The 15,306-nt window shown below is 35.4% G+C and overlaps 1 protein-coding gene across 1 annotated transcript in view; it reads left to right on the forward strand.

The window, feature by feature from the left end:
* FAT1 (FAT atypical cadherin 1) overlaps positions 1 to 15,306 on the forward strand; it is a 105,604-nt gene that overhangs the window by 21,197 nt on the left and 69,101 nt on the right. The gene's annotated exons all lie outside the window — the stretch shown is intronic.

A 15,306-nucleotide genomic window follows, 5' to 3' on the forward strand; every position in this document is an offset into this window, starting at 1 on the left:
TAATCTTCTACCTAGAATAATTCTCTCTGACATGAATAATTTCCAAAATCTGCATGTATCTTAAATAAATAATTTTGTGTGTTTATAATAAAGACAGCCCTTTATTTTGTTGATGCAAAAAGCCTGGTACCACCTCTATACACCAGAAAGTGAAAATTACTGAGTTTTGGTTTTGAAGTTGCTGATCATAGAGTGCTTGTTCATATTTTGTGTAGGATTTAAGGCTTAAAAGGTTATTAAATTACAAATTTCAAAATGAAAGAAGCATAATTATGGAATAGCCTTCTAATTTTAGTGTTACTGGTAATGTACATGAGCATTACAGAATTGATACAGTCATGTGGGTAAAAAAATGCAGATACTGGTAGCATAATATGCTGAAAGTGAATAAGGGTGAATGAATACTATGCTAAAAATGAACACAGACTTCCTGTATGTGTTGCCTGTAGTCCTGGTTGTATTTATGAGAGAGAGGGAGTTTGGTACTTCAGCTTGAAAGACTTTCAGTACAAAGAAGTTTATGATGGAATTATGGATTATTGAATTATGAATGTGATCTTTATTGTTGGTATGTTGTCCCCTCTATTTCTCTAAACCTGTGAGAGTGACATGTATAGCTCTTTCACAGGGAATACATCTCCATTCTACCAGGGGTTTATATTTATTTTTTTTTAATCCTTCTCCCCCCTTTGCCTGTAGATTTGCCATGACAGGGTATATCCTGTCTCTATGAAAATTAGAGATTACTGTCTAATGATAAGGGTTTAATCTGCAACGAATCAGACATGTGGAAACTTCTGTCTGTGGAATTTTCTGTTTGATCTGAGAGGAATGCCCTTGCTGTGCCCTTCCTGTAATGAAAGCAAGGTAGAGTGAATCAAAGTGATTCTAGATAAGATTGGAATGTGTACATTGGTTATGCCTCTATTATATTTGGTGTTGCAATTCTGGCCATATGTATTATTTTATTATTCGAGATATTAGCAGCATAGTTCACCTTCTAAAAGATATCTCTTCCTGTTTTACCTAAAAGTGCTATATTTTTATTGATGAAATTTGAGTTAATTATTTAAGTTTGAAAACAGAAAATCTTGCTTATAGCAAGATATTGAATGAGCTATGATAATACAGCATCTTTTTCTTACTGTAAATAATTTTACGATGTTCACTTCATCTTCCATTTTAAACCTTTTGTTGGTGTACCATTGTGAGAAATAGCTAACAGTTTCTCTCCATCATTACTTCAAAACCAGTTAATGATTAACAAATGTGCAGCTGCCTGTGCAAGAAATGTTACTTACTTTGGGAGGGGGGAAGGAAAGATGATTATTTTTTCATGTAAGAGGTCTGGTGTGACAGTTCACTTTGAAGGTAATTTAAATATTACAGGATCAATTTCAGCAGATTAATCAGAAATGGGAAAATGATCTGTACCTTTCTTTGCTGTTCGGTTATATTTATGTGCTTTCTACCTGTGCTATTAGTTAGTACTAATTGTTAGTATATTTTGCATTGCCTGTGTTTGTCTGGACAGTAGTTTTAAAGTAAAAAAAAAATGTAAGAAGAGATGGCAATTTGTTATTAACTGTATGGATATATGGCTCAAAGAAAAAAAAAAAGATAAAATCTAAGCAGTTCATAGTCCAAGCTATTTTACACCATTCCTAATCAGATTTCTGAATGGGGCCTTGTCTGTTAAGTACAAAAACCAATAGATCAGGAACTGTGCTTGTAAATATAAAACCAAAAACTATCATAGCATTTGGGCTTTTCAATTAGCTTTTTGCTTGCTTCAGGATGTTCATACTGAATGGTGAAATTTTGGACTGACTTGAGTCTTTACAGTTAAGGTAGAGGAGGAAAGTGTGAGAAGGTTCAAAAATTGTTAGTGGAAAATGAGTTGTCAAGTTGTCATTGACTCAAATGACACATCAGTTTAATGTGCATTGTTTAATAAGAAGTTAAGGGAGTGACGGTTAGAGTGAGAGCAAGATTACTGCTGATTATTGGAGTACATGTTTGAGTGAATATTGATTCAGTGTGTGATGATGGGAGGAAATGGAATAAGCCATACATGCCATTCTATTTCTGTAATTCCAGGGATGATAAAAAAATACTTTGGAAACCGAGTCATTCAGTCTAGTCAAACACAAGAATGACCAACATTTGAGAGCGTTGTTTTGACAACAGCTATGCCTGGACACAGAGATTTGAGAAGGTTTCCTGGTGCAACTCAGTCTAGTTGCTGTGTATTCTATGAATTTCTTAAACAAGGAAGAAAATCCTCAGTGGTTAGGAGCAAAACGCATTCTGTGTCTAAATGGTCTACTACTTACCTATAATATCATATTATTCTTTTATTTACAGTGTTCTAGTGTTGGCAGAGTTGATCTACTTCTGTTATGGCTTTATGACAGATTATTGTTTTATGAAGCAATTATTCATCACACTAATTTTCTTCGGTATTTTTATGAAGGGTGCAGTTAGCTTCAGCAAAAAATGTTTCTGTGAAGAATAACTAAGAGCTTTTTCAATGGAAATTCTGTCAGAGAGACTCTGTGATCTCTGTTCATCCAAATGCTTGCAGGTTTGCCTAGTAAGCAAAAAAGTTAATTAAATGTGTAGATTTTTATATTTTTTAACTGTAACTTGCATTCATTTCTACTACTGTTAGTAGTTTTTTATTCTGGAGAGTGTTGATTAAAACTGTACATGCAGTTATCCATTGTTTATGTGAGAAAGATTGAAACCATTTCCCAACAAGCATCCAGGGCCCCCACAAATAAGTATACTTGACCTCTGGTAAGTAATCTCTCATTTTCTAGTTACAAGTCTTATTTTTAGATATTAGGTATTGATTCTTCAGTGTGCTGTAAGAATTTGCATGCAAATGGAGGATTTCTCATTTGCTTGATACAGTAATCCTAACCAAAGAGAATAAACATAATTTTATGTTACCAAAACTCTGTGCCTTCATGATTCCTCTGGCTTTAAACTTTTACTCAAAACCAGACAACTTCAGAAATGTTTCTCTGTATGGCCTTGTGTTTAATTTGATTCATATGCAGAGGCAAATAAGGCTAATAAAATAATTGGTTTAACAGGTACTGATCAATGTAGAATCCCCTCTGGAAACAGGAGCAGAAATAAAGTCTGATAAATAGATGGATACTTTGTAGGTTAATACATCTGACTTTGTCAGAACAAGGATGAAAATGTCTTTTGATGTCACTAGATCCCAGATGCTTTCATTTCATGACTTTGTCAATTTGCTTTGTTCTCCTAGCATTAGCATGCCCAGAGGTATATCAGATCTTCTTTGTACACAGAAATCTGCTTGGGAGTAGCATTTCTGTTGGCAGTAATTAAGTGCTATTGTGTATATAGCTACCTGGTGGAGTAACATGATTTCCAGTATTCCTCAACATGCTACCTGCCTTTTGATAGATATCAGTATCTTTTCTTGCTCAGAGCTGGTCTGGAAACTGTTATTGCTAACTAGCAGTTTCTGCAGCTGAAAATATTTTGGAGACTGAAAGCTTGAAGCAAAATTGCAGTAGTCTAAACCACAGCCCTGCATAAATAACACACACATGTGCTAAACAACAGTTTTTTGTGGCGGGTTAGTCATGAGCCAGAGTTGCTGTGGAACACAGCTGGAACTGCTTCTTTCTGAAGTATAGGACTGCTCTGTTGGACTTGCTGGGCCTTTAGTGTTTTGCAGAAGTAATAAGAGGTAAGCTGCAGTTTCAAATTGCCACCAAAAAGGAAATCTGAGAGAAATGTAGTGTGTGCAGGAAATGTATTCTTGGGATACATGAAACAATTTTTCCTTGTTTAAGATGGTCACTAAACCCTAAGATTTACAGGGGAAAAAAAAAAAAACCTGTCATCTGTAAAGTTTAATAGTTTCAAAGTATACTTGTTGCAGAACTGTCCAGGTTTTAATAGTTTGCAGAGGTCTAAACAGCTAGATCCTTCTGGATCAACAAACCAGTTTCTGAACAATTAAATGTGTTGCTCTTGTGCATAATTGGCTTCCCATGCGTCTCATTATTTTCCTTGTAGACTCTTCTTCTGCCTAAGGGGGAACCTAGGTTAATCTGTCAACTCCAGTTAGTTTTGAAATTCCTGAGGCCATTTACAGAGAAATTTCCCCTTCAGAGGCTCCCCATTTCCCAGCTAAATTATTAGACTTACCACACTCATTGTCAACAATTCCTTAGTAGTAAGAAGACTGATAGAGAAGTTAAGAGGGATTTTGCAGTCACTGGTGACTGATATGCTCTAAAGAGTATATATTTGTTCATTTGTGTATTTAAGAAATTCTTATAAACTTTAACAAAGAATATAGAAATTCATCCTTTGCATTTCTCATGCAGAGGCAAGTATATATTCTTTATAAAATTTTGATTAATGAATTTCCTTTCTTCTTGATGTTCATAAGCAAACAAACAATGGACCTGTAAAAGCCTTTGCTTATTTGTGAATCACCTACATTTTAGTAGAAATTTTCTTGGTGATGAAGGTAACTTAGCTTAAAATAGCTCAACAATATCCCAAAGTGTTTTACTTAAATGTAGTTTCTTATTCTAATTTTATAATACTGTGTAACTGAGTTTCTTAGGACATAAAAACTGGTTGTGTCTTTATCTGAAGACAAAAAACTGTCATGAATAAGAGATGAGTGGCCAGAGCAATGACTTGCTTCAGATCCTACAAATCTTGCTCGTGTAACGCAGAAGCTGCTTTTGCAGGTTCCGAAATCCCACATGCTTGGCCCAGAGCCTGCTGGCAGTTTGTTCTGCTTTCTCTAGTATTTTATAAACCTGCTGTAATGTTGATGTTGAAGTGCAGTCATGTTTTTTTCAGCAAGCTTTCTCTCAAATCATGAATGACTGGTCATCTTAACAGCAAAGCTTGCTTTATTTACTCTCTCTTCAAGGCAGTGTAGAGCCTTTGTGGTTGTATTACAATAATTTTTGCTATTGGCGTAGTAGTTAACATTACATTTCCCTAATGTGGACTCATCAGGGGGTTTTTGTGTCTCACCATATCGAGCTTTAGCAACATGGTACTGTTCCTCTGTATAGCAATTATATTGCCTGTCTGAAGGCTTGACATACAAGCCTCCTAGCTGACAGAAATAAGCTGGAACTATTAAAATAACCATAAATGAGGCTGACAATGGGAGCTGTCTGCCATTGTCCCAAAAGATTTTTTGAACTGGAAGTAATCAGTTGAGTTCTAAGGCAGCGCCATCACGGATCTTCTAATTGCAAAAACTCTCCCTCGCCAACCCCCCAGCTTCCTGAAAGGAAGTTTACAATCTTTGTGGACCTTAGGAGATTTATTGCTTGTAGCCCAGACTACCTAGTACCAAATCATAATTTCTGGGCATCATATTTTATGTAGACAATTTTAGGAACATACATAAAAACTATTTTTCTTTTATAAATGGTCTGAACACTGTGTTTTCTGTTCATTTGACTTGTTTTTTGTAGAAATGTGCAGCGAGGAAAGTGGTAGGAACTGGAAGTTAAAATGTTACTGCTTCTAATTATTTAGAATTCTCTTTTTGATAATTTTTTATTTGACTTAACCCATGTACATGATAATGGTACGTGATAAATGTGTTTTTTCAATATTTTAAAATATAGTCTGGTTTTGGCGTAGAGCTTTAACCATGCACATCTTTACTTCTAGGTCTTTGTACAATCTCTAGATGTTTATTTAAGGGACAGCTGCACTTACCTGTTGAACATTCTGTATTTCTTCAAATCTGTCTACCTACCTGGTTTATAAGTTGTACATAGCAGAGGGCAATAATGACCCTTTCTCTCCCTCCACTTGAAGAGTGTTCAAGTTACTGCTGTTCGGTCATAGCACAGAAGTGATGCATCAATTGTTCTGTGTTTTTAAGTTTTATGTCAAGGTTTGGATTTGACCACATGCTGAGGCTCTTTGGATGCCAAGTTTTTGTCCCTAAAACATATTTTAAAAGGACAGCCTTGATAATTTCTGTAAGCTGGGAAAAGTGAGACAGGTTTCACTGGACACTGATAGTGTCTCATTGTTTCACCAGCTGCTCTTGCTGTTGTTCCATTAGTATCATAGAAATTCTTTAATTTCAAATACAGTAGTTTTTTAATGAAACCTGGGGGGTTTGAGAGCTTGTACTAATGTCACATTTACTTAATATACTGCTACAAAACTGGAGTTGACTATATATTTTGCTACATCTAGTCAGTTCAGTGAAGTTGAATTTGATGTTTTCCTTTGTTCCATTTGTTGTATGTTTTGTTGCTGTTGTTAAAATTTTAAATCTGCTCTGCTGGTGATGGTTTCTCTACTCTGTTTAAGGGTGGATTCTGTGTGCCTTGCAGGGATATTTTTCCCCTTCCATCTCCCAGAACTTGCAATAACTGGTCCCTGGAAAGAAAGAAAGCAGTGGTGGACTCTACATATTTAAGGCCTTGCTACTGCTGCAGTTCCATCAACTTACTGATATTGATTGTGATTTTATTTGAAACTTTCCAGGCCTTGATTTGTTAGAAAATGAGTAATTTGTCCTTGAAACAGCAACTGGAGTTGCTTTCCATTTCCAGTTCTAGCTAAGCATGATTTCTCAGCTGGTAGTACACAAAACACAACCTGAAATGTGTATAGCTTTCTATGTCAAAGAGCTATAAACAAAATTTAATTACATTTTCTGGAATCTGCCCTTATACATGCTGACAAAAGACCTGTAGTTCCAATATGATACTTTCAGCTTATTTTAAGTACTTTTTTTTGTAGCTTTTCCTGAGAGAAAATTTTCAGTACATTCTCTGAAGCTGAAATCGTGAAATTTAGGTTTTTTCATTGCTTTTCTTATAAAGAAGAAATTTATTTATGATAAAGAAGAAATGTTATATACGTATAAAATTGAATTAAAGCCACTGTATAGTAACTTATTGAATATTTAAATAAATAAATAAAATCTGTAAAATATATGTGACAAGCATTAACTTTTAGAACAAACATGTTTATTGATTATATTGTTTATATTGTATTCTAGACAATATTATCTTGGGGTACATGAGAAACTGTTAGGTTGGTTGGTTGGTTTTTGGTGGGTTTTTCTCCCCTTAGCATTAATATGCAGTTAACCAGGATGCATGTAGAAGGTAAAGCACCAGATTATTTCAAAAATAAATCAGAATGTGTTAATTTGCATTTCAGCTTAGGCAACCCAGAAAAATTTCTGAGTAGCTGAAAAGGGAAAAATAAACTATTTCAAACTAAAATTACATAAATCATTTTTCACATTGATATTCCTGAGACATGTTTGCAGACAAGTCACCTCACTTTGAGGTATGGAAAACACAGTATTGATGGTTTGTTGCCAGGTTACAGTCTTTCTGTCTTTGCCTAATTAATGCTTCTGGAGAAGAGGAGAGTGAAAAGCAGTGAACATCTCTTGTTCGTGTGTGATTCAAGGGCAAGCAATAGTTGCTACAACTTTTTGCTCTCCTTCAGGGCTGCAAGAAAGAATTATTTATATTCTGAAACAGTACAGTTTAGTCTGTGTGAATCTTCAGATGCAAGAAGTCTGATATGAGTAGCTTGCATTGTCAGTGATAAGCTTTAAATTGCTATGGAGGGGAAAAGCAAATCATATTTCTCTGGGTGGCTTTTGCACCTTGTTCCATAGAGTCATAATCACGTAATGCTTCCTGTTCAAAGCGCACACACAATAAAACTTTTAAGGAACTTTTCCAGCTCAGCTTATTTGTCAAAAATAATAGTTTTCTTAAAAGAAGAGATTGTATATACTTTTAAAAAGTTCACACTGCCTGCCACATGTCTTAAATATTTCAGGAGTTAGAGTGCAGTGCCTCTCTTGGTATACTGCTGTGTTTATAGAGTGGATGAGCTGACATTTCACTTTTGCAAGAGGAATCTCATTCCATTCCTTCTTTAGAAGGAGGTTGTTTCATGGACTTACCAGGATGGAGATTTTGGGCTTTTCAGATGATGTTTTATGTACTGAATAGTTTGTTGTCTTTGTGGTAGGACATATGTAAAATTTTCAGTGCTTAAGGATAGTTAGTCTGTATAAAATTAGGGCTGATGTGATATTGTGCTGTCTTTGTTTTGGTTTTACTTAGTGATCACTTGAGTGATAAAATACTATTAAATTTTGTTGACATTAGCATTGGCTGCTATTTTAGAAGCATGGTAGGCTTAAGGTTTAGTTGTCTCTTACACACTGGTGCTTGGTAGAGGCCTGAGTTTCAGTAGCACAGTGGCCTCGGGGAACGAATAATTTTTTTCTTCAGAGTTCAATAGGTTACATGTTTCAAAACCTTCAAATTATAAAACATTTTTTGGTATGTAGGGTTGTGACTGCTGCTTCAAGGCATTTCCCAATGTCAGATTATAGTCATGACCAGAAGCTTCAGAAGTTATCAGAAGGAAGTTGAGAAGTTAACAGAAACACAGATAGAGGGTTTTTTTTTTAATTGCTGTAAAAGTGGAAAGAATCTGAGCTATGACACTGGCCACAATTAATATTTCAGATGGGTGTAGTACTTGTAAATAGTGCAGTATAGTCTGTTGTAGTCTGTTTTATCTTGTGTGGGTAGATACCATAACTAATAACAAATGCACTTTTTTTTCCAAGTCACCTTCCTTCTTCTTAGCATTTCTGACAGGGATCATAAAGTGGAGGGAAAAAAAACAAGTGAAAAACCCCTATGTGTAACACATAGGAGCACACAGGGTTGCACTTGCCAACTGTCCTGGTTTGACTGTGCCTCTGGAAGTTACTCAAGGGGAAAAGGAGGATAAGAGAGTGTGGATGTGTTCCTCTTTAAGGTTTCTGGGATCTGCTGAGAAGCAGACAAGCACTGCATCTTTTCCTATGCCAGATATTCCTTCCTGGGCTCTTGTAGGTGCTGGTTTTTTGAGGGGTGGGGACTGTTTTTTGGTTTTTTTTTTTTTTTTTTTTTTATCCTGTCTTCTCTGCTAGAGCCTCTGTATTTATACAGCTCAGGAAAATGTTAATCATGTCATGATAGGTAATAATGTAAGAAAAAATCTAGGAAAAATAGAGCATATAGGAAGAGATGACTAGGAAGTAATTTGTGTTCATCTATGTTTGATCTGGATATGTTTGAAGAACTGCACTGTCATTAACAAAGTTATTGGTTGGAATAGATGCTATTTCAAATAAAATGAGCTGCACAAAAAATCAGAAGTTGAAAATACCACTTTATAAAATGTCTTTGTGTTTCTGGCCTATTCTAGCCATGCAATTGTAGAGATTTTAGTAACAATCTGAAAACTGTCTGTTTTGAATTGTATAACATTAGAAGCCAAAGCATGACAGTATTTTATTAAATAAGTCTTTAATTAGAAAGGTAGCCAAACCACTAACAAACTCTTTCTTTGTTTTAGCAACAACTTAAGCAAAGTTTCACAAAATGTAAAGCAGAAATTTTCCTGGAAAAACTGTTAAGTAAACTTTTGGGAGTTGGGATCCTTTGGACCCTTGTTCACGTAGTAACTTCTGGAAAATACATGTGTTGCCTATCTTGAGGTAGCAGAGATTCACATAGTGAACTGCAGTATGTGCTGAGCAATTTTATCTCTAGTTTAAAAGAGTGTGCAGGCCTTAGTGGTAGCTTACCCTGCAGTGACTTGCTGTTTGTTTAGAATTCAGGACAGTTGCAGTCTGGGTTGATGTGCTGGCAGTCTAGTGCCATTGAGGACAGCATGTCTCCGTGTTTGCAACAGGCTTAATCCACTGGCTTTTGAAACTTAGATTTGAATTGGTTGTTTATTGAAGGTCATATTTGATCAAAACTTTTGTTCATGCAATTTGTAAAATATTGCTTTCCCCCTAGCCCTCCGAATGGCTTTTAAAGCAGCTGAAGAAGCCTTTTGATTTACCTAACTTATTAGAAGTTAGATTAATTGAGTTTGTAATCAGATTTCAAGGATCATGTTCCAGGCCAGGGATTTCTTAGTTTGTTTCAAATGTCATTCCCAGGGCAAATTCTGCTAAACTGCATTTTCATGCTTTGCTGAGAAATGATTGCAGGTTTTGATTTCCATTATGGAATCATTAATATTGTTAATTAGAGTTCTTATGGATAAGCACACTTAAGGAGGATCATCCCTGGGAATTGGGAGTATTATAGTTTGAGCATTTGTTAATTGGATAAAATTGGCATGTATAAGAGTGTCAAATTTGAGGTGTATTTTATGTTTATTTTTGTTTTTAAGAGTGACTTTGGTTGTAGTGATTTGTGTTGTGGGATTTAAACTAGGTGAAATGTTGGTTCTTGTTTACAGTGGGATTACTTTTTCGACTTTCCTCCATTTCTGTATTCATATACCATCCTGTTCCTCCACATTAACTTCTGTCTAAACTATATTCTACAGTAGTCACTTAGGACTTTTGCCTTCCTTTAATGAAATTGATAGAAAAGTCCTACTGCATCAAGTGGGAACAATACCTCGTCTAAAATTTCAGACATACGACTATTGTAAAATGAGTTCTGATATCCTCCTGCAGATGACTTAGAAACATTTCATCAGAGCTCTTTTGTGCTCCCCTCTGGTGGTTAGTGACTGAATTTAAATTTCTTTTTATCCTGACCACCTAAAAGGTTTTAAGATTGCACAGCCAGTCAAGTGAAAAAGGCTTTTTGAATCCTCACTTCACCTTATGTTTTGAATAACAATGTTTGCAAGTCTTTATGATTACCATATGTGTGAAAGATTTGTTAGTAGATTTCTCAACTTGTCTTGCTACATAAAAAGCAAATGGTTTGTAAAAGTCAAAATTAGCCAACTGGCTTAGCATAGAGGATGGATGAGAAATCTGCTGATTAAAGATATTCTGTAAATGGGAGAAGAGCAGAGATGGAGCTTTTACAGCATTGAAGATACAATAGAGGCACTTAAGGTGTATTTCTTAATGTGCCTAATACCACTCTAAGAGAAAAGGAAAAATTCTTTCTAGGAGCTAAAACATGCTGTTGAAACTGATGATATGATCAACATCTTACTGATGCTTAATGAATCTAGATGTTTGCAAGATTAAAACAAATTAACTCTTATTAGATTCTTTTATTATTTCTGTTTGATATAGGAGTCCTGATCAGTTACCTTGGGAACCACTGGAACTAGAAACCAGTGAATTTATAAACTCCATAAACTAATGTGCTGAGTGCTGGCTTTCAGGCAGCATACAGTCTTATGCTACCCTAATATGTAAGATAGGCTACTGTAGTCAACGTTTGCAAAAGCAGAAAACTGAGACAAGGACCAATGGTACTTAAAGGACTGGTTCTATACTTATGATTTGGTAGGAGAATGATTGTTATAATTGCTAAAAGTAATCAGTCAATTTTTTGAGCTTGTGTTCCTTAGAAGGTGTAGTAGGCTACTGAATTTTTCATGCAATTTTATTCATTATTGTTCAATAGAAATTAAAAATGAAGCCATTAATGTTCTCATAGGCAAAATCAGGAAAGATTTGGTGTTAAACTTTCAGAAGCAGGAGCAATTTCAAGTGGAGTACTGACAATAGGATGGTGTTTTGTAATTACTGATGTAAGATCATATTGTTGAGGGGGCAGAGAAAAAACTGAAGTACTTCATATAGTTATGTGTGTTTAGTTTTGATTGTACTTTGTGATATAAAAGCTGATGTAGAACCAGAAGAAATTTAACTTTTGATTGTCTGAGCCTGCCCCCACCCCTAGATGTGTGCTGGATTAGTATATCTCTTCCATTTTATTGCTGGGTTCAAACATCAGGAAGAAAGCTGAGTCATATTAATAGACCAGTCATCCCTTCCCTTGCTGTTGCCTGCGGCTTTGAGCAATGAGCAGAGCTAGGTGTGGTGGCCTCTCCTCCATAGCTCTCTGTGTGAAGGCTGGAGGGAAATTTTTGTTCTGTATCTTCCTGTTCCCTTTTTCGTAGCTTTTACAATAGAGGAATGTTATTTTGAGTCTTCATTTTTGATATTGTCAAAATAATCCACTTACCTGCAATGCCTGTCTCTAATAATCATGGAATTGTAGAATAGTTTGAGCAGAAAAGAACCTTTAAGTTCATCTAGTTCCAACTCTGTGCCCATGGGCAGAGACACCTTTCACTAGACCAGATTGTTTAAAGACCCATCCAAGCTGGCCTTGAACACTTACAGGGGTAGGTCATCCACAAATACAAGTTTCCCAACTTGCATATTCATACCTGTCTATTCCATCTATTCTGAACTGTGTCCTTTGTACCTTTTAAAAAAAATCCATTCAGAAGTTAACCTGTTGATTAGTGTTAAACAGGTAGATGGTTTTGTGTAGGTGACTGATCATAAAATTGTTTTCCTGGATGTTTTCTATTTCAGATTGGAATTATAAAGGCCACATAAAGAAAAAATGTTCACCCTCAAATTCAGGATCACTTGAGTGAGAAACATGAGAAAAATGGAAAACCAATGAAATTCCCTGTTACTTTGACTAATGCATGCTTAGAGTGTGAGTGCCCCGGTAGGAAACTGGGACATTCTGAAAGCCAGAGCTATTCTATTGAGGAACCTGTGTTACATGATGCATCCAGTGGTCAGATCATCAGACAGATTCTAAGCCTTTTATTGAACACTCTGCAAAGTCTGTGGAAAATATACAGAAGTAACATTATATGTGCAGATCTAATTTGAAGTTAAAAATTAACCAAAAGACAAAGTTGCCCATGCGCTCTGTATCACACTGCAAGTTTTTCCACATATTTCCTTTTGAGATATGATTTTTTTGGGTGTGGTACTTTTTTTTCCCTCTTCATCCCGTGTGATGCATGTGACTTAAGGGAATGGACATTCGAGAACTAATACGCTACAAAAGCAAAATAGGTTCAGTCATCCTTTTACTAGAGGAGGACTTTGATAACTAGGGAAGGTAGAGTTTGTAAATGTTAGGTGAGCAGATAGCAGGAAGTGAACTTCATTTCTTTTTATCTTTCTTTCAAATCAGTCAAGGCTATATTTAAATTAATATGCCAGTTCTGATGCAGCTACTGTTTAGAAAGTGGGATGAGTAAAATGAAAACAGTTGCTCTTTTCAGCCCAAATCACAAGTAATAAAATAGCATTGCTGGAACCCTTGCTAGAAGGGAATTAATACAATCCAGTCTTCTCTTTGGTAGGATATGCAGGGTTTGCAAAACTTTCCAAGGCATACATAGAGTCTACCCAGATTTAAGATTACATGCTTGTATGCTACATCCAGCATTTAAATATAGAAGTGAGGCCACAATAAGGAACAAATTTGATTACTCTCAAGCAAGTCTCCTGGCTAAGGTAGAGTCATGCAAAAAGTGTGCCATGAGTTACAAAGTAGAATCTGGGTTACTGAGTGCTCAAGGCTGTGTCCATTATTAAGAAATTTAGCAAATGAACATTATTAATACATTTATGCAGAAACTATTCAGGTAACCAGTACACAAATCCAGTGACTACTGGATAGTATTACCTTTTTGTTGTAATAGAAAAACTGTCATCAAACAAAACATAAATACTGAGGCAGAGAGACTGGAAATGTGAAATATCAGTATTAATTAACATCTGAACTTAGTTGTTGATGATGTTGTTCCGCAAAAAAATAAAAAACAAAATTATAAAGCTAGTAGTTAACTTTCAGGAAAACTTTTATAGACTGCATGTAATGCATGTGTATTTTGAAATTGCAGTGCCCCTCCTTTTTATCCCAGTTCTGTAGCCTTTGACACTATATTAAGCCAATTTCCACACTGACATCTGGTGGTAGTTCTGAAATGCTATGTTGCTTGAAATTCTATATATGGGAGTTTGCAGGTCTAAGCATCAGTTTCAATCCCCTCCAGCCCTTCTGAAGTGATCTTATTGACATCTTAAAATTTTAACCTGCCATGGTCAGACCAGCTACTCACAAGGCAAAGAAAGTAATGAATAAATAAGTAATTCCTTAATATTTTTCTCAGTCAGTATAATGTATTAAAAAAAGTGTCTGTAGTGTGTGAAGGACACAATACTTGGAGTAAATTCCTTTCCTAAAGAACTCCTGTGAAAACAGTGACATAGTTTTATTGAGATCCTGTTTGACTGATGGTGTGTATATGTAAGTATATAGAGATATACGTATCTGCGTGAAGTAAATGAGCTCAGTAGAAGTGCCACATCATGCATACTCACATTATGTGGCTTTATCCAGAGTCCAAAACTGGCTGTCATGGTGATAGTTTGACTTATCTTGGCTCCAGTCCCGATTAGTCCTGGTGTGTGAGTGTATAACAAATAGTAAGAGCCATGACAAAGCCCTTCAAAATTTCCACTGAAATGGTTGCAAGGGCTTACTCTGTTCCTCATCCTGACATGTATCAAGTTGATTTAAAGTTCTATTAAGAAAATGTCTCAAATCAGACACCCTGTAGGAGTGATTGGATCAGGAAAGGAAAGTGTGAAGTTGTATTCTGCCATGGCTCCATGATTCTATTTAATATTCATCCCCCATCTTACGAGTTACACCATAACCACATAGCCTTTTGACGCATGCATAATATGGCTGTACCTGTAGAGTAAGCTGCTTGTAAAAATAAAGTTGTATTTCTTCATGCTGTGTAAATTCTTTAGTCAGTTCTGGCTTAGACAATCTCCTGTAGGCTCAGCAGACAGCTTTTTATTAAGTTTGTGATTTGTATAGTAGTTCCTTACTTGATAATTCATTTTATGTTTGTAAGATTGAGCAGATTTTTGCCGCTATTTTTGCTGCCTTCCATTTCCAGAGTAGTGGCAACCATTGGTTAGTCCTAATGTGGCAAAGGTTAGCTTTGGTATAACTTTTGTTTTCTTTTCTGTGACATGTCTGTGTGAACATAAATCAGCACATAAAGAAAGTTCAGTCAAATAATTCATGTGGTCACAGACATAAAAATGTTTCACATTTAAGTAGTTGATGATTACTCATTAATATGATTAATAGTAAAGAGGTCAAGAGTTTGGCATCTAAACCAGATAGCTTAATATAGTATAAAATTTACTGTAATGAGTAAAGAGGGTCATTCAAGTACCAAAAAATTGTGAATTACATATTTGATTTAATCTTTTAGGCAAAACCAATTTTATGAATAGTGCTAACTGATGTATTTCAAATGATATTGGAAAGGAAATCAAGTAATATATTGTCTTAATATGTGATGCATAATTGCTGAAAACTGTTATAGTAGTTTTATTTTTTGTGGCTTCAGATTAGCCTTAATATATATGTGTGTGTTTAT

Source organism: Vidua chalybeata, chromosome 4 (assembly GCF_026979565.1).
Source record: "Vidua chalybeata isolate OUT-0048 chromosome 4, bVidCha1 merged haplotype, whole genome shotgun sequence".
NCBI classification, from domain to species: Eukaryota; Metazoa; Chordata; class Aves; order Passeriformes; family Viduidae; genus Vidua; species Vidua chalybeata.